The sequence below is a fragment of the Salmo salar genome, chromosome 01 (genome assembly GCF_965601325.2).
Source record: "Salmo salar chromosome 01, fSalSal1, whole genome shotgun sequence".
Taxonomy (NCBI): Eukaryota; Metazoa; Chordata; class Actinopteri; order Salmoniformes; family Salmonidae; genus Salmo; species Salmo salar.
Window position 1 is genome coordinate 51,042,544 of NC_138291.1, and position 25,701 is coordinate 51,068,244.

At 43.4% G+C, this 25,701-nt stretch overlaps 1 protein-coding gene across 4 annotated transcripts in view; it reads right to left on the reverse strand.

Annotated features, from left to right (window-relative positions):
* Positions 1 to 13,272, reverse strand: part of LOC106604288 (mitogen-activated protein kinase 8) — a 44,318-nt gene extending 31,046 nt beyond the window's left edge. For all 4 annotated transcript variants that reach the window (XM_082974968.1, XM_014198781.3, XM_082974969.1 and 1 more), the window contains exon 1: positions 13,079 to 13,272. The gene's annotated coding sequence lies outside the window, so the exon portion shown is untranslated. The remainder of the gene's footprint in view (positions 1 to 13,078) is intronic.
* Between the last annotated feature and the right edge of the window lie 12,429 nt (positions 13,273 to 25,701).

Below are 25,701 nucleotides of genomic sequence, written 5' to 3' on the forward strand. Positions count from 1 at the left end.
TGCCAATGAACATCTGAATGACTCAGAGGACAACTGGTGAAAGTGTTGTGGTCAGATGAGACCAAAATGGAGCTCTTTGAGGGGGCGGAGCTAGCATGTTGGAGTGAACGGCTGTGTGTGAGAGGCTCCTGCAACTTTTTTGCGAAATAATCTAACCTAACCTACTTTATAGCACTTTTTACAACAAACGTTTCTTTCTAATACAATATTGTAACTTTCTATGTGAAAATGCGGAGTAAACAGCGACCAAAGGACAATAAATCCACTTCGGAGGCCTACTTCCCGCCAAACAACGAGACAGACATGGCGGAAGGCACAGGTAACAACGTGACACTTTCAGAACTTACCCGGGCTTTGGGAGAACTACGTGTTGCTATAGCTGAGGATCTTAAGGCTACTATTGCTGAACTGGACACTAAAACTGAGAGCACCATTCGAACGGTCGCCCCGCAGGGCCAGAGTATTGTGGACCTTGAGAAAGCTTCTGAATTCAACGCTGGAAGGATCGACGAGTTGGAGAAGCTATGCACGTCATTGCAGTATAGTGTGCAGAGGCTTTCTGTGAAAGTGGTCGACCTGGAGGGCCGATCCAGACGTCATAACCTTCGCGTTGTTGGTCTGGCAGAGGGGGTAGAGGCTGGCTCTCGCCCCACCGACTTCTTCGCGAAGCTATTGAAGGATGCAATGGGAACGGATGTTTTGGCTTCAGATCCCCAACTGGACCGTGCACATCGCGCCCTTGTCCCAGTGCCTCGACCGGGCCAACGTCCTCGCCCAGTAATCATCTGTTGTCACAGTTTCAAGACCAAGGATCTTATCCTGCGCGAGGCTCGAATGAGGGGCAACCTGTTACATAAAGGGCACCCCTTCCGTGTCTATGAGGATTATGCGCCCGATGTGGCAAAGCCCCGCGCCGGCTACAGAGATGTCATGACCAAACTCTACAAACTCCATCTTCGCCCAGCCTTGCTCTTCCCTGCAAGACTAAGAATTACCCCGCCTTCCGGGGAGAAGATTTGTCTCTCCTCGGTTCTGGACGCAGAGAAATCTCGAACCCATACTATACCATAACGGGTGAAACCGTACTAAACGGTCTCAACAAGGCCTGCCAAACATGTAACACGCTGAGATGACCAATGGAGGGCGGTCAGAGCTCTCATTTAACGTTCATTTCACTTTCATTCCGACTGGGTTCGGGGTGGTGCCTGTTTGGGTGGCCTTCCAGGTCTGATCATTGACACTTTCGGATGGATATACTTATATTCCCCCATTTTTGTTTTGTTTCGTTATTTATTTTTCAATTCTTACATTATTCCTATTACCATACCAGTTATTTATTGCTTGCGGGGGTCTGGGGGAGATGGCTGGGAAGGGGCAGACGCAGACACCTGGATAGCAAGTTGATGTTTTGTGCGGTTCTGCCTTTGTCATAGCCTGGCCCGCTCTCACGATTAGATTCCCACCAGACCTCCGTGGTGCTTGTGTCTGTGTAGGTAGGTGTGCGTACATATAATTACTATTTGTACTTTATTATTATTTTCTCTTAGCATTTTAGTATTAGGTATGTGTATATTTTAAATTAGTGTAGATTACTATTCTGGTGTGTGTGTGTGTATCTGTATATATTTACAAATATTTATTTTTATAAGTATATTTTTGGGATGTGTGTGTATACATGTGTATGTATGTGTACGTAGATGTGTATGTGCGTAAATGTATGTGTGTATGTATATGTGTGGGTGTGTGTGTATGCACGTGTGTACGTATGTGGGTATGCGTGTATATGCTTGTGCGTGTGTGTGTAGGTATACGCACATGTGTGTGTGTATGTAGGTATGCACATGTGTGTATATATGTGGATGTGTGTGCACATGTGTATGTATGTATATGTACATGTGTATGTATGTGTGTGTATGTGTATGGATGTATGTATATATGTACATGTGTGTATGTATGTATATATGTATGTATGTGTATATGTATGTGAAAATATATATATATATATATATATATATATATATATACACTTTATTATTCTTTTCTCTTAGCATTTTAGTATTAGGTGTGTGTGTGTATATATATATATATATATATATATATATATATACTGCTCAAAAAAATAAAGGGAACACTTAAACAACACATCCTAGATCTGAATGAAAGAAATAATCTTATTAAATACTTTTTTCTTTACATAGTTGAATGTGCTGACAACAAAATCACACAAAATAATCAATGGAAATCCAATTTATCAACCCATGGAGGTCTGAATTTGGAGTCACACTCAAAATTAAAGTGAAAAACCACACTACAGGCTGATCCAACTTTGATGTAATGTCCTTAAAACATGTCAAAATGAGGCTCAGTAGTGTGTGTGGCCTCCACGTGCCTGTATGACCTCCCTACAACGCCTGGGCATGCTCCTGATGAGGTGGCGGATAGTCTCCTGAGGGATCTCCTCCCAGACCTGGACTAAAGCATCCGCCAACTCCTGGACAGTCTGTGGTGCAACGTGGCGTTGGTGGATGGAGCGAGACATGATGTCCCAGATGTGCTCAATTGGATTCAGGTCTGGGGAACGGGCGGGCCAGTCCATAGCATCAATGCCTTCCTCTTGCAGGAACTGCTGACACACTCCAGCCACATGAGGTCTAGCATTGTCTTGCATTAGGAGGAACCCAGGGCCAACCGCACCAGAATATGGTCTCACAAGGGGTCTGAGGATCTCATCTCGGTACCTAATGGCAGTCAGGCTACCTCTGGCGAGCACATGGAGGGCTGTGCAGCCCCCCAAAGAAATGCCACCCCACACCATGACTGACCCACCGCCAAACCGGTCATGCTGGAGGATGTTGCAGGCAGCAGAACGTTCTCCACGGCGTCTCCAGACTCTGTGAAGAGCACAGGGCGCCAGTGGCGAATTTGCCAATGTTGGTGTTCTCTGGAAAATGCCAAACGTCCTGCACGGTGTTGGGCTGTAAGCACAACCCCCACCTGTGGACGTCGGGCCCTCATACCACCCTCATGGAGTCTGTTTCTGACCGTTTGAGCAGACACATGCACATTTGTGGCCTGCTGGAGGTCATTTTGCAGGGCTCTGGCAGTGCTCCTCCTGCTCCTCCTTGCACAAAGGCGGAGGTAGCGGTCCTGCTGCTGGGTTGTTGCCCTCCTACGACCTCCTCCACGTCTCCTGATGTACTGGCCTGTCTCCTGGTAGTGCCTCCATGCTCTGGACACTACGCTGACAGACACAGCAAACCTTCTTGCCACAGCTCACATTGATGTGTCATCCTGGATGAGCTGCACTACCTGAGCCACTTGTGTGGGTTGTAGACTCCGTCTCATGCTACCACTAGAGTGAAAGCACCGCCAGCATTCAAAAGTGACCAAAACATCAGCCAGGAAGCATAGGAACTGAGAAGTGGTCTGTGGTCACCACCTGCAGAACCACTCCTTTATTGGGGGTGTCTTGCTAATTGCCTATAATTTCCACCTGTTGTCTATTCCATTTGCACAACAGCATGTGAAATTTATTGTCAATCAGTGTTGCTTCCTAAGTGGACAGTTTGATTTCACAGAAGTGTGATTGACTTGGAGTTACATTGTGTTGTTTAAAGAGAATTTCCCCTCTCTGATGCAAAAACTTAAGGCAAACATACAATTTTGGAGAACTCTCCCAATTTCTCTGCTCGGAAGAATTAATGCCATTAAAATGGTCTTCCTCCCACAACTGCTCTACCTATACCAGAACATCCCAATATTCATACCTACATCCTTTCATAAACAACTGGACTCTATTATCAATCCTTTCATCTTGGATTATAAAACACACAGGATAGGTAAAAAACACCTCTGTAAATCCAAGATGGAAGGAGGATTGTCTCTCCCAAACTTTATATTTTACTACTGGGCCGCCAACCTCCGCGCTGTTACGTTTTTGCTGGATGACGCACACCCGCCACCCAGCTGGCTTAGTATGGAGCGAGAGGAGTGCCACCCCTTCTCTATTGGTGCTGTGATTTTGTCACCTGTCAATCTGGAGACGTCACTTTACCGTAGCAATCCTATTATACATAGCACAGTCCGAATCTGGAAGCAAATTAAAGTCCACTTTGAGTTTAGACCAATATCATTCATGCTTCCTGTTGCCAGGAATCCCTCCTTTGCCCCCTCTAACCTTGATAACACCTTTGAGCGATGGGGAGAGTTGGGGATAAGTACCATTGGGGATTTATATATAGGGGGGACCTTTGCTTCCTTTGAACCGCTGAGGGAAATTTATAATCTTCCCAGAAGTAACTTTTTCAGATACCTACAGATTAGAGACTATGTTAGAAAACACCTCCCAACATTTGGGAAAGCTAAACCTTCCATGTTTGACGGATGCATAAAAATATGCCCCACCTCAGACAAACTGATATCTCATATATATGACGCTTTTCAATCTGTTAATGGCATCAGTAGGCGGTGCGCTAAGGCAAAATGGGAGGAAGAACTAGGGACTGATATTTCAGTGGCAGACTGGGAGGACAGCTTGGAGTATATCCACACCTGCTCCATTAACTCCAGACATCGTCTCATACAATTCAAGGTATTACACAGATTACACTATTCCAAAACCAAACTGCATAGGATATTTCCTGGTACATCCCCTATGTGTGATAAATGTCAGGCTGAGCAGGGTACACTACTCCACTGCTTTGCCCTATGCTCTAACTTGTATGGGTATTGGTGTGGAATTTTTGGGGTCCTCTCTGAAGTTCTGGAGACTTCAATAGACCCAGACCCGCTTCTGATAATCCTGGGAGTGTCCGATTCCCTAAACGGATTAACCAACTCCCAAAAACAACTCATCTCTTATAGTTTTATTTCTGCAAAAAAATTAATCTTGATGTTTTGGAAAAAGAGGGAAGTGCCCTCTACCAAATTATGGCTCAGCGAATTGGCAAACACTGTACACTTAGAAAGAATTAGATATATTCTGAACAATAAATTATCAACATTTGATCAAATCTGGCAGCCTTTCCTCTCTTACCTGGACCAGGCGGCGCTGTGAATTTGCACTTTTTAACGCACTCTCAATTGTCATATGGTAATCTACCTTTGGGCAGCATGTGCTGGCCCCGCCACCTGAGCAGTTGGGAGGGGAATAGGGTGGAATAAGACCCTTACATCGACCCTTTTTTCTTCTACCTGTCCTTGTTTTGTATGTCTTGTTTTGTAATATTTGTTTTGTGCTCAGAACTCTGGGTATTTTGGTTAATGTCTGTTCTCTTACGTTTAGATAAGAACTGTAAACTTGTCTTTTATACCTATACACCATTCTTGTGTATGTGTTCAATAAAAAATATTTGAACAAAAATGGAGCTCTTTGACATCAACTCAACTCGCCGTGTTTGGAGGAGGAGGAATGCTGCCTATGACCCCAAGAACACCATCCCCACCGTCAAACATGGAGGTGGAAACATTATGCTTTGGGGGTGTTTTTCTGCTAAGGGGACAGGACAACTTCACCGCATCAAAGGGATGATGGACGGGGCCATGTACCGTCAAATCTTGGGTGAGAACCTCCTTCCCTCAGCCAGGGCATTGAAAATGAGTCGTGGATGGGTATTCCAGCATGACAATGACCCAAAACACACGGCCAAGGCAACAAAGGAGTGGCTCAAGAAGAAGGACATTAAGGTCCTGGAGTGGCCTAGCCAGTCTCTAGACCTTAATCCCATAGAAAATCTGTGGAGGGAGCTGAAGGTTCGAGTTGCCAAACGTCAGCCTCGAAACCTTAATGACTTGGAGAAGATCTGCAAAGAGGAGTGGGACAAAATCCCTCCTGAGATGTGTGCAAACCTGGTGGCCAACTACAAGAAACGTCTGACCTCTGTGATTGCCAACAAGGGTTTTGCCACCAAGTACTAAGTCATGTTTTGCAGAGGGGTCAAATACTTATTTCCCTCATTAAAATGCAAATCATTTTATAACATTTTTGACATGCGTTTTTCTGGATTTTTTTGTTGTTATTCTGTCTCTCACTGTTCAAATAAACCTACTATTAAAATTATAGACTGATCATTTCTTTGTAAGTGGGCAAACGTACAAAATCAGCAGGGGATCAAATACTTTTTTCCCCCACTGTATATGAACCATCAGCCTAGGTATATATTTTTCCAGGGCTCAGGGTCACACTGATACTGACCTCCCAATGGGTGTTTATGATCGTCACCCTGTGGTGATTTCTGTATTTTGTTACTTCTCATGGGGGGAAATGTTATGAGATGTCAGATGTGTGACATGCAATCTTTTCTTCTTTCAATCTCCTTGAGTAATTAGAGAGAGATATGCTGTATATTTTCCCTTTGCAGTCTCTTTCTCCTTCTCGCTTATTGTCTTTCTTTCACTCATTTCCCCCTCTCTCATCCTGTCTCTGATCTAAGTATTCATTCCTGTCTTTTAAGCCCAGTCTGGACTGGACTAAATCCCAGAAACATTGGCCCAATTTGACTACATTGAAAATACATATTTCATTGGATAGTTAACAGCAGGGGTCCACTATATATCTTTCACCTATTGTATCGTGTCAAATCAGCGATTTCCATCCATTTTGAAATACATCCTTCCTTACCATTGAAGGTAACAACAATTAAGGGTTCAACTAGCTTTCACCTATCTTGTCAAAACTGTGATTTCCCTAAGGAAGGTAAGACGGAAACATGCATTGTGATTAGTCCATCATTAAAAGGGCTAAATATGATTCAGCCCATTAGGTTTCCTCTGACATCCCGTCTGTCTCGCTAAAGTCTCATTTGTGCAAAGTAAACACACACAAAATGCACACCCACTCACCCATTGGTCTTAAATACATCTAAAACTAAAAGCATTGTATTTGGTTCAAAACATTCTCTAAGACCTAAACCTCAGCTGGAGGATTGTATAAAGGGTGTGACCCTTGAGCAAGTTGAGGAAGCTAAACTCCTAGGTATAACATTGGATGACGAAGTTGTTGTGAAGATGGAAAGGGGTATGTCTGTTCAAAAAACAAAAATCAACTGTACCAGTTGTTCAGGCTCTGGTCTTGTCCCATATTGATTACTGTGCAGTCATATGGTCAAGTGCAGCAAAGGAAGACCTAGAAAAGCTGCCGCTGGCTCAAAACAGAGCAGCAGGCCCTTAACTACACATACAGAACTAACATCAACAACAAGCATGCAAGTCTTTCCTGGTTGAGGGTTGACGAGAGACTAACTGTGTGCTTCTCTTCTTGTTTTAATGAGAAGTATTACTGTAATGAAAATGTTCGATTTTCTACATAATCAAATAACATTAATCTCGGACACCCATACATACCCCATAAGACATACACATACATAGCCCACAAGATATACCACAAGGAGTCTCTTCACAGTCCCCAACTCCAAAATGAATTCACGGCAACACACAGTATTATACAGAGCCATAATCGCATGGAACTCCCTTCCATCTCCAATTTCTCAAGCAAACAGCAAAAGGACCTTCTAAATGATTAAACAACATTTCATCGAACGGCAGGGACTGTAAGGGGGACACACACAAACACATGCACACAGACACAATAACACACACATTCTTTTTGTTGTTGTATTGTATTATAAACATTTTTTTTTTAAATGTTTGTATATTGTTGTATTTTACATGTGTGTGATTGTCCTTGTCTATCAGTGTATCAGTGTTTTTTTATTTGTCATGTTTTGTGTTTTTTTGTGGACCCCAGGAAGAATAGCTGCTGCTTTGGCAAAAGCTAACGGCGATCCGAATAAACCAATAAACTACACACTAACACACACACACACACACACACACACACCCACACACACAGTGTCACAGTATAATCACACCATTCCTCATATCAATCATCAGACAGAAGCCAGGCAGTCATAAGATCATTGTTCAGATGTATTAGCTGGGTGGATGGAGTGTGGTGCTTAGCTTTACTGCTTTTAGTTGTGGGTTATATGCCTGCATGGGTCATATACAGTTACTAACATGCATATATAGTGTAAGTCTGAATGAATAAATGAACAATTGCTGTATAATGATTTACAAACACACAATGGTTAATGAATGAAGCATAACCTTGTGTAGCCAACATTATGCTATAATAATGGAGCTAAAGTGCTTAGTTCTTGGGTGTTGTCAGTTACTGTGAGTTGCAGTCACCAGTAAACAGTAACACCTGCTAATGTTTTACAGTGACTGTTTATTGTGAGTAATCAGTATGAGACAAAAGGATGAACACTGGCTATAACTGCAGTATCTTAGCATTCCATTTCAGTCAGTAACTGGCTCCACCAAGAACAGCTCTCTTGCTGCTCTCCCTCTCTCTCTCCTTTATCTCTCCATTTCCAATCAGCTGTCAGAAGGTTTGGGTAGTCTATCAAGGGGTCTGTGAGTTAGGACAGCTGATACACTTCTACAGCCCTGCAATTATAGTAAGCGACCCTCCATTTCAGCCTCCACTCCATTGTAATGACCGATAAACATGACAAACAGCCCCTCAACACTGGCAGTCAATCCTGAGCCCCACCCATAGGAACTGACTATAGCTTACATCTGGCAAAACATCCACAATCATTAATCTCATCTCAAACTATTAATACAGTATAACTGAGCAATGAATAACACTGGAACATACACAGTACGCATCTGATTTAATTCCTAAATAGAAAATTCCTACTGCATTTAATATAGAATAATACATTGCTTACAAGCGGCATTACCTACAGTTGAAGTCGGAAGTTCACATACACCTTAGCCAAATACATTTAAACTCCGTTTTTCACAGTTCCTGACATTTAATCCTAGTAAAAATTCTGTGTCTTAGGTCAGTTACGATCACCACTTTATTTTAAGAATGTGAAATGTCAGAATAATAGTAGAGAGAATGATTTATTTCAGCATTTATTTATTTCATCACATTCCAAGTGGGTCAGAAGTTTACATACACTCAATTAGTATTTGGTAGCATTGCCTTTAAATGGTTTAACTTGGGTAAAACGTTTCGGGTAGCCTTCCAAAAGCTTCCCACAATAAGTTGGGTGAATTTTGCCGCTTTCCTCCTGACAGAGCTGGTGTAACTGAGTCCGGTTTGTAGGCCTACTTGCTCGCACACACTTTTTCAGTTCTGCCCACAAATTTTATATGGGATTGAGGTCAGGGCTTTGTGATGGCCACTCCAATACATTGACTTTGTTGTCCTTAAGCCATTTTGCCACAACTTTGGAATTATGCTTGGGGTCATTAACCATTTGGAAGACCCATTTGCGACCAAGCTTTAACTTCCTGACTAACATCTTGAGATGTCGCTTCAATATATCCACATCATTTTCCCTCATCATGATGCCATGTATTTTGTGAAGTGCACCAGTCCCTCCTGCAGCAAAGCACCCCCACAACATGATGCTGCCACCCCCGTGCTTCACGGTTGGGATGGTGTTCTTCGGCTTGCAAGCCTCCCCCTTTTTCCTCCTAACATAATAATGGTCATTATGGCCTAACAGTTCTGTTTTTGTTTCATCAGACCAGAGGACGTTTCTCTAAAAAGTACGATCTTCGTCCCCATGTGCAATTGCAAACAGCAGTCTGTCTTTTTTATGGCGGTTTTGCTGAGCGGCCTTTCAGGTTATGTCGATATAGGACTCGTTTTACTGTGGATATAGATACTTTTGTACCCGTTTCCTCCAGCATCTTCACAAGGTCCTTTGCTGTTGTTCTGGGATTGATTAGCATTTTTCACTTCTAAGTACGTTCATCTCTAGGAGACAGAACATGTGTCCTTCCTGGGCGGTATGACAGCTGCGTGGTCCCATGGCATTTATACTTGCGTACTATTGTTTGTACAGATGAACGTAGTACCTTCGGGCCTTTGGAAATTGCTCCCAAGGATGAACCAGACTTGTGGAGGTTTACAATATTTTTTTCTGTGGTCGTGGCTGATTTCTTTTTATTTTCCCATGATGTCAAGCAAAGAGGCACTGAGTTTGAAGGTAGGCCTTGAAATACATCACAGGTACACCACCAATTGATTAAATGACTGTCAATTAGCCTATCAGGAGCTTATAAAGCCATTACATAATTTTCTGGAATTTTCCAAGCTGTATAAAGGCACAGTGAACTTAGTGTATGTAAACTTCTGACCCACTGGAATAGTGATAAAGTGAATTATAAGTTAAGTAATCTGTCTGTAAACAATTGTTGGAAAAATTACTTGTGTCATGCACAAAGTAGATGTCCTAACCGACTTGCCAAATCTATAGATTGTTAACAAGACATTTGTGGAGTGGTTGAAAAACAAGTTTTAATGACTCCAACCTATGTATATGTAAACTTCTGACTTCAACTGTATATTGGGCTAAGTATTAAAAATGTTCTTGAAATGTTAATATTATATGTGGAATAGATCATAAAATCCTATGTGCCTATTTTGGCTATATTTTGGCTTCAGTTAGTGCTAAACACGGCTGCTACAATCTTGACTAGAACCAAAACATTTGATCATATTACTCCAGCGCTAGCCTCTCTACACTGGCTTCCTGTTAAGGCAAGGGCTGATTTCAAGGTTTTACTGCTAACCTACAAAACATTACATGGGCTTGCTCCTACCTATCTTTCCAATTTGGTCCTGCCGTACATACCTACATGTACGCTACGGTCACAAGACGCAAGCCTCCTAACAGTCCCTAGAATTTCTAAGCAAACAGCTGGAGGCAGGGCTTTCTCCTATAGAGCTCCATTTTTATGGAATGGTCTGCCTACCCACGTGAGAGACGCAGACTCAGTCTCAACCTTTAAGTCTTTATTGAAGACTCATCTCTTCAGTAGGTCCTATGATTGAGTGTAGTCTGGCCCATGAGTGTGAAGGTGAACGGAAAGGCACTGGAGTAACGAACCACCCTTGCTGTCTCTGCCTGGACGGTTCCCCTCTCTCCACTGGGATTCTCTGCCTCTAACCCTATTACAGGGGCTGAATCACTGGCTTACTGGTGCTCTTCCATGCCGTCCCTAGGAGGGGTACGTCACTTGAGTGGGTTGAGTCACTGACGTGATCTTCCTGTCTGGGTTGGCGCCCCCCCTTGGGTTGTGACATGGCGGAGATCTTTGTGGGCTATACTCGGCCTTGCCTCAGAATGGTAAGTTGGTGGTTGAAGATATCCCTAGAGTGGTGTGGGGCTGTGCTTTGGCAAAGTGGGTGGGGTTATATCCTGCCTGTTTGGCCCTGTCCGGGGGTATCATCGGATGGGGCCACAGTGTGTCTCCTGACCCCTCCTGTCTCAGCCTCCAGTATTTATGCTGCAGTACTTTATGTGTCGGGCGGCTAGGGTTAGACTGTTATATCTGGAGTATTTCTCTTGTCTTATCCTGTGTCCTGTGTGAATTTAAGTATGCTCTCTCTAATTCTCTCTTTCTTTCTTTCTCTCTCTCTCTCTCTCGGAGGACCTGAGCCCTAGCACAATGCCTCAGGACTACCTGGCCTGATGACTCCTTGCTGTCCCCAGTCCACCTGACCGTGCTGCTGCTCCAGTTTCAACTGTTCTGCCTATGGAACCCTGACCTGTTCACCGGACGTGCTACCTGTCCCAGACCTGCTGTTTTCAACTCTCTAGAGACAGCAGGAGCGGTAGAGATACTCTGAATGATCGGCTATGAAAAGCCAACTGACATTTACTCCTGAGGTGCTGACCTGTTGCACCCTCAACAACTACTGTGATTATTATTATTATTTGACCCTGCTGGTCATCTATGAACATTTGAATATCTTGGCCATGTTCTGTTATAATCTCCACCCGGCACAGCCAGAAGAGGACTGGCCACACCTCATAGCCTGGTTCCTCTCTAGGTTTCTTCCTAGGTTCTGGCCTTTCTAGGGAGTTTTTCCTAGCCATCGTGCTTCTACACCTGCATTGCTTGCTGTTTGGGGTTTTAGGCTGGGTTTCTGTACAGCACTTTGAGATATCAGCTGACGTACGAAGGACTTTCTAAATAAATTAGATTTTATATGTAAATACTAGTCCTACACTATGCAACGGTTATTGTACCCTAAATATATCCCAGGCATAGCTGCCTTTATCACCTAATTGACTGTACACTGAATTAACAATGTTGTAGACATGGTGTTGTAAAGACTTCAAGAGTGGCAGAGGGACGATTCTAAGGCTTTAGCTACACTAGCAGTTCTGGGGGGGGGGGGCAGTGCCCCTGTGACAACAATTTTGGACCCCCTTGTGGCCCCCCTAAATGTGGAGTATGAAATCATTTCTACGGAACAAATTTTTGCTATCGTTCTTTTTTTACATCCGTTATTAGACAATGGCAACGATGATGATTATGAACATGGTATTTTGCCTGCTAATGCCTGCAATGCAGTGAAGAAAACGATATGACAACAATAACGTCTAATGTAACTGGCCCCTCTAACAGTACAACTGGCCCCAGCTTGGCCCCCCCAGTTGAAATGGTCTAGAACCGCCACTGTTAGGCTATACATTGACCATTCAGATGTTGACCATTCAGATTGTTTAAAACCAATAGTGATCAATTGCTATAAATGGCCCTGACAAGCCACAGTGTTTTAATACCGTCATAATAACCTTGGCCTGCCGACCTTTTACCGTTATACGCCCCTTACGGTGGCTGTCAGGTAAAACAAAACACTGGCGCCTTGACAATATGATGATGATATGACGATAACCAACCTCGCTAAAAATGTAGCAAGTATGTCTATAATTCCCAAGCAGGCATTTTGGTAATAGCCTGGTTTTTACAGCCTGTATGTAGTCTATGCGATACGCTATTAACCTACACATAGCGGGATAGCCTATTTTGAGCACTATCCTATGCCAATCCAACAATCGAATATATTGTGGTAGCCTTCCCTGTTACATTGAATCATGGACAATTAGGCTATTAGGTGAATAAGATAGAATAAATTGAACCATTATAATATATTGACAACAAACCGCATCTGAAGTTGCGTGCGATTCGCCGCAAACGACCCTCCCCCACAGCTAAACAATACCATGGACAGCGGCGCAAAAACGTAAGCGCTTACCTCCGTCAACAAAATACAGAATGATCACTCCTCGATTCTCCACAATAGTCGGCGTCCTTGACGATGAATTCAGTTTATTTATAAGGATAATACAAATTTCGCTATTATGTTGTCCAGCTACAAACATGACCTCACCGAATGCACAACGCTCTCTGCATTGCCAGGCTGTGCGCGCACTGCAGAAGACATGCGTACCACGTCACTCAAGCCCTACGCGTTCGTAAAAGCGGAGCTACCAAGAGGAAGAGGTGAAGCGAGAGGTTTCACTCCGACCAAAATCGGTCCACGAAAAAGAAGCCCACAAAGTGAGGATTGTTTTGTATTGGAGGTCAATGAGAAAGTGTCGAATTTGGTCAGCAAAAAATGTAATTGATCATTTGCACATTAGGCTTATTTGATAGAATTTAAATGCCTTAATGGCTAAATTGTTAGTTCTGAATGCACTGATATAAGTGGACGTACGTGGCATTTCGGCAACTTACCGAAAAACGACTTTATATCGGAGTTGTGCCTGTTGTCATAAAAATAGATAGAGGACTCCTCATGGATATAACGCATTTTAGTATCGACATTGCCATTGAGGGCTTCCACCATTTGAAATTAGTTAACTGGGTGGAGAGTCCTATGAGTTGGAAGCAATCAGCCAATGAAGAAGAAAACTGACTATTTTACATTTAAGATAGCATGGGCAGCACCACTGAGGCGGTCACATACGCTATAAAGGCACAGATACAAAAATGAGTCCTCTATCTATCTCTATGGCCGGTTGTTCGCACATGTATGTGCCCTTTCATTGACCAGAATGGTTACACTTGATCTCGCCTCCTCCCGCCTGCCTTCCATCTTTGAGGACGTGCATTTCCATTGTTAGAATGGCCAGTCGAATATCTTATCAATATAATAGACAGCATTTGGAGGTTCTTCTTCTTCTTCTTCTTCTTCTTCTTCTTCTTCTTCTTCTACATCATAATGGTGGTCCACCAACAAATGTTTAAGGTGCATGCAGCCACCTACTGTGCTGGAGTTTGTGATCAATCATGGTTTGCCTAATTCTGTACTATAAAGAAAATGTTTTATAATAATAAACATATAAATCCCTACTAACTTCTAACAAACTGTCCCTTATCCCCAAAACCATTCCAAACCCCCCAACTTCTTCAAACGTTCCCTCTTTCATGCTGAAACAATCCATCTTTAGGATTATGTTGAGAATAACATCTGTTACCCCTAATAACTATGTAGCTGTATCCACAAGAATCTTCAACCTGGCATTTCTGCTTTCCACAATCTGAGTTGTGTGGAATACCTTTCCAATGAAAGCTTTAAAAGTGCATTCCGGTTTTGGTGGCATGCATTGCGTGGCCTTTTCATTGCTTTCTTTTGCAAATTACTATGAATTAACAGATGTATTTCCTAAAACTTGTCAATGCTAAACATCATATTGCCTAAGGTCGATGTCCACGCCCCCTCAGAAATCGAATTAGCATCATACAAAAATCCCAATAAAAATGTGTCAGTTTGAGCTAGAGATATGTTTTTTTGCATTGGATGAGTCTCAATCCGCTGCATCCGCCTATGTTGCACTTCCACATTCCACATTCAGCCCTTGAATCCCTTAACTCAATGCTCTCGGAGTTTGTGCTATTAGTACAAATAAACATAACTGCTTATTTGGACATAGCTAGCTATTTTACAGTAAAAGTGAGGTAAATTATTTGAAAATAAATTAACAATAATCTAGTATTTTATGTATTTCCACCCGCATAATTCTAGACTATTATTTTATCTTAATCAGTTTTGTGTATTGCTTTATCATATTGTATGCTGGAAGTGATTTTTATTCGCTCTGGCCAACATTATTGTTGTATACTAACATTAACCTTAGCTTGTTGGTTCCTGTGAGAGTGTAGACCTTTTAGCTAGCTGTTTAAAAATCTTCTCGCTGTTGCTATCATTATGTAAAAAGACAATCAATAATATCAATCGCGTAAGTACATGGAAATACTTTTTTGCAAATTCTTCATTTATTTCAGACTCATGACTTAAGTGGCGGGCTGTGATTGTGTCAGTGCTGGGTGTAGCTGGTGCATGGAAGTCAGGCGCTGTAAGGGGTGTTTAACTGGAGGCAGAGAAGTCAGACACAGGAGAGAAATAACTGTTTCCAACGACGCAGTTTATTACAAAAAAAAACACCGGAAAACACAATAATAAAAATCAATGGGTAAACATAACGCGACGCACACCAGTACAGACGTACACAAACGCTTACAATAAACAATCTTCGACAAGGACATTAGGGGAAACAGAGGGTTAATGTAATTGATGGGATTGGAACCAGGTGTGAAGGAAGACAAGACAAAACCAATGGAAAATGGATCAGTGATGGCTAGAAGGTCGGTGATGTCAACCGCCGAACCCTGCCCGAACAAGGAGAGGGACCGACTTCGGCGGAAGTCGTGACAGGCGCAGGAGAGCAGAGATGAGTGGACGAAGCACTTTACTGAGGCAATTATTTGAACAGAACGCAACCGCGTCACAAAAACAAATGCCCAAAGAACAAGTGAGGCAGCACAAAGTATACTGCTCAAAAAGATAAAGGGAACACTTAAACAACACATCCTAGATCTGAATGAAAGAAATAATCTTATGAAATACTTTTTTCTTTACATAGTTGAATGTGCTGACAACAAAATCACACAAAAATAATCAATGGAAATCCAATTTATCAACCCATGGAGGTCTGGATTTGGAGTCACACTCAAAATTAAAGTGGAAAACCACACTACAGGCTGATCCAACTTTGATGTAATGTCCTTAAAACAAGTCAAAATGAGGCTCAGTAGTGTGTGTGGCCTCCACGTGCCTGTATGACCTCCCTACCACGCCTGGGCATGCTCCTGATGAGGTGGCGGATGGTCTCCTGAGGGATCTCCTCCCAGACCTGGACTAAAGCATCCGCCAACTCCTGGACAGTCTGTGGTGCAACGTGGCGTTGGTGGATGGAGCGAGACATGATGTCCCAGATGTGCTCAATTGGATTCAGGTCTGGGGAACGGGCGGGCCAGTCCATAGCATCAATGCCTTCCTCTTGCAGGAACTGCTGACACACTCCAGCCACATGAGGTCTAGCATTGTCTTGCATTAGGAGGAACCCAGGGCCAACCGCACCAGCATATGGTCTCACAAGGGGTCTGAGGATCTCATCTCGGTACCTAATGGCAGTCAGGCTACCTCTGGCGAGCACATGGAGGGCTGTGCAGCCCCCCAAAGAAATGTCACCCCACACCATGACTGACCCACCGCCAAACCGGTCATGCTGGAGGATGTTGCAGGCAGCAGAACTTTCTCCACGGCGTCTCCAGACTCTGTGAAGAGCACAGGGTGCCAGTGGCGAATTTGCCAATGTTGGTGTTCTCTGGCAAATGCCAAACGTCCTGCACGGTGTTGGGCTGTAAGCACAACCCCCACCTGTGGACGTCGGGCCCTCATACCACCCTCATGGAGTCTGTTTCTGACCGTTTGAGCAGACACATGCACATTTGTGGCCTGCTGGAGGTCATTTTGCAGGGCTCTGGCAGTGCTTCTCCTGCTCCTCCTTGCACAAAGGCGGAGGTAGCGGTCCTGCTGCTGGGTTGTTGCCCTCCTACGGCCTCCTCCACGTCTCCTGATGTACTGGCCTGTCTCCTGGTAGCGCCTCCATGCTCTGGACACTACGCTGACAGACACAGAAAACCTTCTTGCCACAGCTCGCATTGATGTGCCATCCTGGATGAGCTGCACTACCTGAGCCACTTGTGTGGGTTGTAGACTCCGTCTCATGCTACCACTAGAGTGAAAGCACCGCTAGCATTCAAAGTGACCAAAACATCAGCCAAGAAGCATAGGAACTGAGAAGTGGTCTGTGGTCCCCACCTGCAGAACCACTCCTTTATTGGGGGTGTCTTGCTAATTGCCTATAATTTCCACCTGTTGTCTATTCCATTTGTACAACAGCATGTGAAATTTATTGTCAATCAGTGTTGCTTCCTAAATGGACAGTTTGATTTCACAGAAGTGTGATTGACTTGGAGTTACATTGTGTTGTTTAAGTGTTCCCTTTATTTTTTTGAGCAGTGTACAATAGCCAAGTACAAAGTACCGGCTGCCACAAACCACGGGTGTAAAATAAAACCCAGCGCAAACCAGCCGGAAACGTGCCAACCTGACAATAAACAATATCCCACACAGACATGGAGGGAACAGAGGGCTAAATACACATAGTAATTAAGAGGAGATGTAAACCAGGTGTGCAGGAAAACAAGAGAAAACAAATGGAAAATGAAAGGTGGAGTGGCGATGGCTAGAAGACCGGTGACGCCGACCTCCGAATGCCGCCCGAACAAGGAGAGGAACCGACTTCGACGGAAGTCGTGACAGATTGATGGACTGTGAAACTCAATCTCCCATGATTCCGTAGTACCGGAATTGACCGTGTTGTCATTTGTAATATAATTACTCTGCATATATTACTCTGCATATAATGTATAATAATAGAAGTAACAATTGTATTTAGCATTTTCTTTAGATCTGTGATAGTGTAGCTAGTTTACTGGTCCTGAAAAATTACTGGTATGTCCTGTCTGCACAACTATTAGTGATTAGAGAGAAAAAAAATTGAATATTTGAGCGTTAGTAGTTGCTCAAGGAAACCTTGCTGGCAGTATATTGAGATGTTAGTCCCAGTAGACTCAGAAAAAAAAGAGTGCTTTGGGGCACCATTTGTGACTGTAGGGGAACCCTCTAAAAATAGGTTCCAGATTGAACCATTTAAGATCAGATAAAACTCTTTCTGAGAGTGTTGGTTGTTCATTGTCCCACAGCTCACTGTCTTTATTAACGATCAGGTAAAACACAGATTGACTGTTGTAGCCTAAGTTTGTGCACTGGGACAGCATCAACGGCAGCATCAGTGGACTAGACTGTGAAGGCTTACTGTCCAAGTCTACAGGGGCAACAGGGATGTGACCCGACATTAGTGCAACCAATAACACTATATGACTTTGGCAAGACTGCCCTACAAAGGCAAAACGCAGTAACTTCAAATTTGGTCAAACATATTTCATCTGTTGTAATGGTTTCCTGACAAGAACAAGCCAGTTGATCAGAATATATCATGGATTATTGCTGTCTGTCTAGATTTTGCAGTGAAAACAATTGCGTAGTTCCTGCATTTTAACTTTTTAGGGTAGACGTGGGAGCCTTATTATCATATCTTACTATGAATATATAGCAACTATACAATAAAATATAGGCCTACCACATTTTACAAACATGGAGGAACCCAGTCTAAGTAGGCTATCCCTCAAGTATAGTCATAAAATAAAATAGACCTCCTAAATCTTTCTGTTGAGCACTTTGGCATTACAAGCCAGTTACTAAAAGTACTCATAGAGTCATTGGAAGTACTATACAGATATTCAGTTTCTGTCTGGTTCTCTGCCAATAACTAATTCCAATAACTGAATCAGCCTTCTTAATCAGTTTATTGATCTTGTTCCTGACGTGGACAACTTAATATCCAAAATAACCCTTTACGTACTACCTCATTCTGGAATTATGATTCACATAATATGACATGATGGTATGAGTATGATATTAAACAATTAGCCTTTTGTGTTGACATTGATAGATTATAAAGATGCACATTGTCCTCAATTTCAGAAATTCCGGGGTCAACAAAAAAAACGTGTCCAAGCTGTGCCCAAACCCTTGGGGTAGGACTCCACAGCACTACAAAGAAAGAACAAATAGAGGCTTGAAAAGGTACGGGGGAAAAAATCAAACATTGTTTGTCACAAGCACATCTGTTGATATTTTGTTTGTTGAGGCAGACTGGAAAATATACACTGAGTGTGCAAAACATGATGAACACCTGCTCTTTCCATGACATAGATTGTCCAGGTGAAAGCTATGATTCCTCATTTAGTGCGCACTATGGAGCACGATAGCGCACGCACGTGGCCCGGTTTCGGTACGGTGTTCTGGGTTGGGAGTAGAAGTTGTTTAGAAGCGTCCTGGACCTAGACTTGGCACTCCGGCACTGTTTGCCGTGCGGTAGCAGAGAGAACAGTCTATGACTAGGGTGACTGGAGACTTTGACAATTTTTAGGGCCTTCCTCTGACACTGCCTGGTATAGAGGTCCTGGATGGCAGGACGCTTGGCCATGGTGATGTACTGGGCCGTACGCACTTCCCTCTGTAGTGCCTTGCGGTCGAAGGCTGAGCATTTGCCATAACATGCAGTGATGCAACCCGTCAGGATGCTCTCGATGGTGCAGCTGTGAAACCTTTTGAGGATCTGAGGCCCCATGCCAAATCTTTTCAGTCTCCTGAGGGGGAATAGGTTTTGTCGTGCCCTCTTCATGACTGTCTTAGTGTGCTTGGACCACGTTAGTTTGTTGGTGATGTGGACGCAAAGGAACTTGAAGCTCTCAACCTGCTCCACCACAGCCCCGTCGATGAGAATGGGGGCGTGCTCAGTTCTCCTTTTCCTGTAGTCCACAATCATCTCCTTTGTGTTGATCACGTCATGGGCGAGGTTGTTGTCCTTGAATCACATGGTCAGGTCTCTGACCTCCTCCCTATAGGCTGTCTAATCGTTGTAGGTGATCAGGCCTACCACTGTTGTGTCATCGGCAAACTGATGATGGTGTTGGAGTTGTGCCTGGGCATGCAGTCATGAGTGAGCCGGGAGTACAGGTGGGGACTGAGCACACATCCCTGAGTGGCCCCCATGTTGAGGATCAGCGTGGTGGATGCGTTGTTACCTACCCTTACCACCTGGGTGGCGGCCCGTCAGTAAGTCCAGGATCCAGTTGCAGAGGGGTCCTTAGCTAAGTGATGAGCTTTGAGGGCACTGTGGTGTTGAACGCTGAGCTGTAGACAATGAATAGCATTCTCACATAGGTTTTCCTTCTGTCTGGGTGTGAGTACGATAGAGATTGCATCATCTGTGGATCTGTTGGGGCGGTATGCAAATTGGAGTGGGTCTAGGGTTTCTGGGATAATGGTGTTGATGTGAGCCATGACAAGCCTTTCAAAGCATTTCATGGCTACAGACGTGAGTGCTACGAGTCGGTAGTCATTTAGGCAGGTTACCTTAGTGTTCTTGGACACAGGGACTATGGTGGTCTGCTTGAAACATGTAGGTATTACAGACTCAGACAGGGAGAAGTTGAAAATGTCAGTGAAGACACTTGCCAGTTGGTCAGCGCATGCTTAGAGTACACGTCCTAATCCATCTGGCCCTGCGGCCTTGTGAATGTTGACCTGTTTAAAGGTCTTACTCACATCGGCTGCGGAGAGCGTGTTCACACAGTCATCCGGAACAGCTGATGCTCTCATGCATGTTTCAGTGTTACTTGCCTCGAAGCGAGCATAGAAGTGATTTAGCTCGTCTGGTAGGCTCTTGTCACTGGGCAGCTCTCGGCTGTGCTTCTTTTTGTAGTCTGTAATAGATTGCAAGCCCTGCCACATCTGACGAGCGTCGGAGCCGGTGTAGCACATTTCGATCTTAGTCCCGTATTGACGCTTTGCCTGTTTGATGGTTCATTGGAGGGCATAGCGGGATTTCTTATAAGCTTCCGAGATAGAGTCCTTCTCCTTGAAAGCGGCAGCTCTAGCTCTAGCTCAGTGCGAATGTTGCCTGTAATCCATGGCTTGTGGTATGTATGTACAGTCATATGAGGATGACGTCATCGATGCACTTATTGATGAAGCCATTGACTGATGTGGTGTACTCCTCAATGCCACCGGAAGAATCCCGGAACATATTCCAGTCTGTGCTAGCAAAACAGTCCTGTAGTTTAGCATCGGCTTCATCTGTCCACTTTTTTATATAGTGAGAAACTGGTGCTTCCAGCTTTACATTTTTGCTTGTAAGTAGGAATCAGGAGGATAGAATTATGGTCAGATTTGCCAAATGGAGGGAGAGGGAGAGCTTGTACGTGTCTTTGTGTGTGGAGTAAACGAGGTCTAGATTTTTTTCCCCCTCTGGTTGCACATTTAACATGCTGATAGAAATTAGGTAAAAGTGATTTACGTTTCCCTGCATTAAAGTCTCTGGCCACTAGAAGCGCCGCCTCTGAATGAGCGTTTTCCTGTTTGCTTATGGCGGTATACAGCTCATTGAGGGCGGTTTTAGTGCCAGCATCGGTCTGTGGTGGTATGTAGACAGCTACGAAAAATACAGATGAAAACTCTCTAAGGAGATAGTGTGGTCTACAGCTTATCATGAGATACTCTACCTCAGGTGAGAAAAACCTTGAGACTTCCTTAGATATCGTGCACCAGCTATTGTTAATAAATATACATAGCAACCTCGGATAAGACACAGGATGGGGCCTGTTTTATCCTGCCGATAGAGTGTATAACCCATCAGCTGTATGTTATTCAGAATTTTGGATGACTGAGGTGCCCAAAGTAAACTGCCTGTTACTCAGGCCCAGAAGCTAGGATATGCATATGCAGGGTAGTATTGGATAGAAAACACTCTAAAGTTTCTAAAACTGTTAAAATAATGTCTGTGTGTATAACAGAACTGATTTGGCAGGTGAAATCCCGAGGACAAATTATTTTGAGGTCATTGGATTTTCCAATGCTTTTCTATGGAGAAGCCAAATTATTAGGACCCAGATTGCAGTTCCTATGGCTTCCACTAGATGTCAACAGTCTTTAGAAATTGTTCAATGTTTTTTTCTTGAAAAATGAAGAAGTAATTGTATTCTTTAAGTGTCACTCAGGTGGACTCTAGTCTTTTGGAGCGCGTGAATGCGTGCGCGCTCCGTGTTGTTTTTTAGAAACAGTTTATTCCGTCTTAAATTTTATCGATTATTTACATTTTAGGGTACCTGAGGTTGGATTAGAAATGTTGTTTGAAATGTTTGGACCAAGTTTACAAGTAACTTATTAGATCCTTTGTTGGCATGTTGGGCAAGTTGGAACCGGTGTATTTCTGAATCAAACGCGCCAAATAAACAGACATTTTTGGGATATAAAGAAGGACTTTATCGAACAAAACGACCATTCGTTGTGATTGCCTACGGAGCTGTGAAGGGAACGGCACCTCCATACCTTCAGGCTCTGATCAGGCCCTACACCCAAACAAGGGCACTGCGTTCATCCACCACTGGCCTGCTGGCCCCCCTACCTCTGAGGAAGCACAGTTCCCACTCAGCCCAGTCAAAACTGTTCGCTGCTCTGGCACCCCAATGGTGGAACAAGCTCCCTCACGACGCCAGGACAGCGGAGTCAATCACCACCTTCCGGAGACACCTGAAACCCCACCTCTTTAAGGAATACCTAGGATAGGATAAAGTAATCCTTCTAACCCCCCCCCCCCCCCCCCCCGCCCTTAAAAGATTTAGATGCACTATTGTAAAGTGGTTGTTCCACTGGATATCATAAGGTGAATGCACCATTTTGTAAGTCGCTCTGGATAAGAGCATCTGCTAAATGACTTAAAACCTGTTAGGGCTAGGGGGCAGTATTGACACGGCTGGATAAAAAACATACCCGATTTAATCTGGTTACCACTCCTACCCAGTAACTAGAATATGCATATACTTATTACATATGGATAGAAAACACCCTAAATTTTCTAAAACTGTTTGAATGGTGTCTGTGAGTATAACAGAACTCAAATGGCAGGTCAAAACCTGAGAGATTCCTTTACAGGAAGTGGCCTGTCTGACCATTTCTTGAACTTCTTTTCCATCTCTATCATTTACTAAGGATCTCTGCTCTAACGTGACACTTCCCACGTCGTCCATAGGCGCTCAGAGCCCGGGAAAAAACAGAATGTCGTCATTCCAGCCCCAGGCTGAAACACATTATCGCCTTTCTCAAGTGGCCGATCAAGGGACACTGGGTTTATGCGCGTGACCCGACCGCCCCCGCCTTTGGGATTTTTTCCTCTGTTTGCCGAAAAGGAGATTCCCTGTCGGAATATTATCGCTTTTCTACGAGAAAAATGTCGGAAAAATTGATTTTAAACAGCGGTTGACATGCTTCGAAGTACGGTAATGGAATATTTAGAATTTTATTGTCACGAATTGCGCCATGCGCACGACACTTCTTTACTATTTCGGATAGTGTCTGGAACGCACGAACAAAACGCCGCTATTCGGATATAACGATGGATTATTTTGGACCAAACCAACATTTGTTATTGAAGTAGCAGTCCTGAGTGTGCATTCTGACGAAGACAACAAAAGGTAATCAAACTTTTATAATAGTAAATATGATTATGGTGAGTGCTAAACTTGCCGGGTGTCTAAATAGCGAGCCCGTGATACCTGGGCTATGTACTTAGAATATTGCAAAATGTGCTTTCACCAAAAAGCTATTTTAAAATCGGACATATCGAGTGCATAGAGGAGGTCTGTATCTATAATTCTTAAAATAATTGTTATGCTTTTTGTGAACGTTTATCGTGAGTAATTTAGTAAAATGTTAGCGAATTCCCCGGAAGAATATTTAAGTGAGGACAGAATAAAAGATGGAAACTAAACCATGGAAAAAAATATGCTAGTTCTGAACGTCACATGCTAATGTAAAAAGCTGTTTTTTGATATAAATATGAACTTGATTGAACAAAACATGCATGTATTGTATAACATAATGTCCTAGGGTTGTCATCTGATGAAGATCATCAAAGGTGAGTGCTGCATTTAGCTGTCTTCTGGGTTTTGGTGACATTATATGCTGGCTTGAAAAATGGGTGTCTGATTATTTCTGGCTTGGTACTCTGCTGACATAATCTAATGTTTTGCTTTCGTTGTAAAGCCTTTTTGAAATCGGACAGTGTGGTTAGATTAACGAGAGTCTTGTCTTTAAATAGCTGTAAAATAGTCATATGTTTGAGAAATTGAAGTAATAGGATTTTTAACGTTTTGAAAATCGCGCCACAGGCTGCCAGTGGCTGTTACGTAGGTGAACGCAAGCGTCCCACCTAGCCCATAGAGGTTAAATGTAAATGTAAATGTAATGTAAATGTGTAACTGAGACCTTTGGGATTGCAAAAAGATGAAGATCTTCAAATGTAAGCGATTTATTTTATCGCTGTTTCTGACTTTCGTGATGCATCTGTTTGGTTGGAAAATGTTTCACGCTTTTGTATGTGGGGCTCTGTCCTCAGATAACCGCATGGTATGCTTTCGCCGTAAAGCCTTTTTGAAATCTGACAAAGCGGCTGGATTAACAAGAAGTTCATCTTTAAGCCGATGTATAACACTTGTATTTTTTATGAATGTTTATTATGACTATTTCTGTATTTTGAATTTTGCGCACTGCAATTTCACCGGATGTTGTCGAGGTGGGTCGCTAGTGGAACGCCTGCGCCAGAAAGGTTAATGTCGTCGTTAAACCACGACTCGGTGAAACATTAGATATTACAGTTTTTAATGTCCAGTTGGTAGGATATACACGCTTTCAGTTCTTCCCATTTATTTTACAGCGATTGAATGTTGGCTAACAGTACGGATGGCAAAGGCAGGTCAGCCACTCGTCACCTGATCTTCACAAGGCACCCCGATCTCTTTCCATGAAATCTCTGTTTCTTTCTCCAGCGAATGACGGGGATGAGGGCCTGTTAGGGTGTTTGGAGTAAATCAGCCCCAGTCCGACTCATTAAAGAAAAATGATTTATCCAATTCGAGGTGAGTAATCACTGTTCTGATGTCCAGAAGCTCTTTTCGGTCATATGAGACGGTAGCTGCAACATTATGTACAAAATAAGTTACAAACAATGCGAAAAAATGAATAAAATAGCACGGTTGGTTCAGAGCCAATAAAACGGCAGTCCTCCTCTCCGGCCTCATCTTTATGATGCCACAACTATATTCAATGTGAGGGACAAAATTGAGGCTATGATTAAGAAGTTGGAGCTCTTCTCTGTCTGCATTAACAAGGACAACACACAGGTGTTTCCATCATTGTATGATTTTTTGTGTGCAGATGAACTCAAGCTTACGGACAATGTCAAATGTGATATAGCGTTAGCACCTGGGTGAGCTGGGTGCGCAATTACGTAGGTACTTTCCCGAAACGGACGACACAAACAACTGGATTCGTTATCCCTTTCATGCCCTGCCTCCAGTCCACTTAACAATGTCTGAACAAGAGAGCCTCATCGAAATTGCAACAAGCAGTTCTGTGAAAATTTTACTTAATCAGAAGCCACTGCCAGATTTCTGGATTGGGCTGCGCTCAGGGTATCCTGCTTTGGAAATTGCGTTGTTAAGACACTGATGTCCTTACCAACCACATACCTATGTGAGAGTGGATTCTCAGCCCTCACTAGCATGAAACCTAAATACAGGCGCAGACTGTGTGTGCAGCTGGAGGTTGAATGTTTGAAGGGGTACGGGACTATAAAAAGTTTGGGAACCACTGATGTATACTGAACAAAAATATAAACGCAACATGGAACATGGAACAATTTCACAAATTTTACTGAGTTACAGTTCATATAAGGAAATCAGTCAATTAAAATAAATTAATTAGGCCCTAATCTATGGAATTCACACTGGGGAGCCAGGCCCAGAAAAACAGAACTCGTCAGCTGTCCGGGTGGCTGGTCTCAG